Genomic DNA, 3,982 nt, shown 5'->3' on the forward strand with positions numbered 1-3,982 from the left:
CAATCGAGACATGGTGTTGGAACTCGTAACATACGCCTGACAATCTAAATTCTTCATGACCGGAGTCAAGAAGTCAGTTTCGATTTTCTCTACCTCATGCTGAGGACATAAGTTTTCCTTGATTAGTGCTACAAATTGCTCCCAAGACAAGTTATACAGTGGGATCTTCCTTGTGGCTTGGATTAACGATCTCCACCAAGCCAATGCTTCCCCTTTAAACGACTGTGAAACAAACTTCACAACATCCTGTTCCGCACATCCACTGATATCTACTACAGTATCCATCTCATCAAGCCATGTCATACAGTCAATGGCACCCTTTTCGCCTGTAAAGTCCCTTTGCTTGCAAGAGACGAAGTATTTGTAAGAACAGGTTTTTGGACGCGGTTCCTGGTTAAGCACAATTTGTTTAGACAGCAAACTTTTCTAATTCGACGAATGCCGAGAATCGTCCTTTTGAGATGTATGTGTCTTGGAAGGGGGCCTTGAATGAGCCACAGTCTGTGTCTTGGTGTGAGTATTACTTGGTTCTTTGAACTTTCTATCAATGGCTTTAGTGACAGCATTGTATATCAATGCTTGTAGATCTGCACCAGCTACATTTATTCTTGTGTTATCATTTCTCTCCCTTGGATGACTATTAACCTCTTCTGATTCAGCCATTTTGGAGCTTGATTGCTATAAAACAATTGACAACAATTTATTTAGAAGAGTATTATGGAATCACCCCTTTTTGGTGATTCATTAACCATGGTATAAATAGACCATTTTTGGTTAATTTGATAATTTAGTTTATTTAAATTTCTCATTATAAGTTATCCCAGTTATAAACTATTATGGATATTAAGGTGGCACAAAATGGCCTATTCACAAGGACAGTTTTATTTTGTAAGCCATGATCTTATAGGATCGAGGCATTAAGGTTTGAACATAGTTCATTACCCTTCTTGACAGGGAGTCATAGACTACAACTGCCATTTGTCTTATTGGACAATAATTATGGCCCGTAGGCACTTCATCACTAATGGATGTTTATAATATGATCATCTCATTTGATGATATAAGCCATGATTTCTAAATCATTAGGCTAGGTAAGGAATTGGAAGAATCCAACATAAGGATGACTAGTGTGATTTTCTCGAACCACATTCGTCAAGAGTGCTAATACGTTCTTAGGTGTTAACAAGATTTATTTTCTTATAAAGGATTTACCATCATGGCCATGTCTTAAAATGACATATAGGCTAGGTTTTACCTTTAAGATTTTATTTTGAGATTTAATGGCAGGTCAATTATAAATTGGAATGATATTTTGATTTGTTTTATATAGTACATGCATATATATAATGACAAATAAAAATTCTAAAATGCAACATTCCATAAATTGTCTCAAAAAGTACAATAGCTGCCCTAAACGGGACTTTAAATAAATAACTTGTCCACGCGGGGACTAAAATAAGAAAGACAAGTCCACGCAGGGACCAAATACATAAATGAAATGTCCACGTAAGGACTTAATTGAAATAAAATTACAATACAATAAATAAGGGTTTCTAATAATCCCTCTTCTTCTTCCCCTTAATGAGGCTTTCCAAACCCTTTAGAAGACCGCGACAACTTCTACGCTCTTCGTCTACCCTTTATTCCACCTCATGTAACCCCTGGAGGATTTCTTGTTGTTGTGGTTGCTGGATTTGAGGTTGCGGTGGCTGCTGCTGCTGAGGTTGAGGAGGCGGTGGGTATTGATATCCATATGCAGGGTACCCAGTTGGGTACGAAGGTGGAAAAGGGCCTAGGGTAGAGAGCATTGAAGTTTGCTGCTTCAATGTACAGGTCAACGGCAGGTGCATTGTTGTAGTTATAACCCGAGTAAGCTTGCTGCTCAAACGTGTTATACCCAGCTGCACCTGGGTAAGATGAAATTGGGTTTTCATAACCCATGGGCGGTAGTGCAGGAGCGACTGGTGCGGAGTGGACTTCAGAAACGGCATTTGAAGGCCCACCTATTTGCGGGTCTTCATAGAGCGGCGGGTAGTTGCTGGAGTGTTGGGGGCTGCTGAAATGAAAACCCCCACGCACGGTGTAACAACTCACACTAAAATTAATACTTAGTAGATTAATTATCTATTAAAATAACCCTAATTGAGAAATTCTGCATAAACCCTAAAATTTCCGGAACAATCAGAATCAGGATCAGGTCCCCTAAAACTCAGGGGGGGTAAACCCTAGCTGATAATTATCCTCCGAATACGTTGTCTAAATTAAGAATTCTTAAACTGTCGACTCACCAGGCCTATACCAGTGACTAACCTACCTACCCTAAATGGACACCCCAGGCGATACGCGGCACGTGACACGGATTCTTCCGCGACTAGCGGGAGGCGCCAATTTTGGGTATAAATAGAGGGGCCTGGCACTTGCATTCTGTTGATTGTTCGACGTTAAAATTCAAAATATACTACGGGATATTAGCTGATTACTATAAAACACACACAAATCATGAAGTGCTGCCGCAATCAGGGTAATAACTCGATCGCTATTACGATTCAACGTCCGATCGACTGAAACTATCCAACAATTTTTTAAGTGCTGCTCAAATTGAGTTTATACTTTGTTATTCATCGTGATTTCGACTTGAATGTTTGAGTGCTGTTCGAACTCGGACTATACTCTGTCATTCGTTGTGAATCCATTGAATTATTAAGTATTGCACTTTGTTAATCGTTGTGAGGGTTTAATCTCGTGAATTGACGTAACTGCTGAATTAGTTACTAACCCCGTTTGTGTGTGCATTGTTATTTAAATTAGGTTAGAAGGCTAATCAGTAAAGCTTATACTCTGCTCGTAAAATCTGCAATGTGAGTCATTCTCTTTTTATCAATTGTTTTACAAAACTCCAAGTTATTTTTTAAAAGTTATAATTACATGGATTAAGTCTTTGTAATCACCAAATTACAACCGGTATGTGGGGTTTTGTATACATTACTTGATAATCTTCACCATTGGGGCAGCCAATGGGTGATATGACCATAATCACAGACGCCATTGGACAGGTGGGCCAATGGGTCGAGTGACAAAGTACCGTGGGTAGTTGGTTTGATATCAGAAACATTGTAATCGCTCTTAATACTGTGAATTATAACAAATGTGTCGTTTTAGTAAAATGAATGATTCACTCAGTATTTCCCCGTTGACAAAACCTTTTTCAAACATGTTTCAGGTGATCTACTGTGAGCAAAGAAAAGTGCCGTGAAGCACTACCAGCTTAGAAAAGTGGCTCAATGTAAATAAATAAAGAAACATGTTTTGAGAAATAAAGATTTCCCAGTGAAATCAGCTTATTGTAAATTATGGGATTTTATCCCTAAAAACGGGCAGTTTGAAATATTGATAGATCCTGTTTTAAAAAGTCTTCCGCTGTCGCCTAAATTGAAATACCACAGGATTCCTGTCCCGCGGCACCTGAAACGGGTCAAACCAGGTCGGGGGCCGTGACAGGAAAAGGTGGTATCAGAGCCACTGTTTTAAGCTTACTGATTTAAGCTCACTGTTTTAAGCCTATTAAAGTAATTGGAAAATACTTAGGAATTCTGATTGCTATTCTGTGAATATATGTTTTAACTGATTTATTTGTTAAAATTACAGTATAGGTAAACAAAAGCTTACCGCTATCTACCACAAATTAGATAGTACACCTAAAGAAAAGGGAACCTCTTCCTCCAAATATCCAGCCAATTTAGAAGAAGGGATTTTTGTCCGTAAGGCAAACTATGAAAATCCTCTTACCGCAGAGAAAAGAAATTCAATTCTTAGAAAGGGTCAGGAGAAAAAGAAAACCCAAGCCAAGAAAGTGAGGTTTAATCCGGAAATCCAGAAATTAGGCAATAATCCACCTTGGGAAGACCAATTAGTTGAAAAATGGGCAAATCTTTATATGCTAGCTACCGTAGCAGAAAATGCAAACCTCTAAACTATCAATAAG

The sequence above is a fragment of the Helianthus annuus genome, chromosome 3, assembly GCF_002127325.2.
Source record: "Helianthus annuus cultivar XRQ/B chromosome 3, HanXRQr2.0-SUNRISE, whole genome shotgun sequence".
Taxonomy (NCBI): Eukaryota; Viridiplantae; Streptophyta; class Magnoliopsida; order Asterales; family Asteraceae; genus Helianthus; species Helianthus annuus.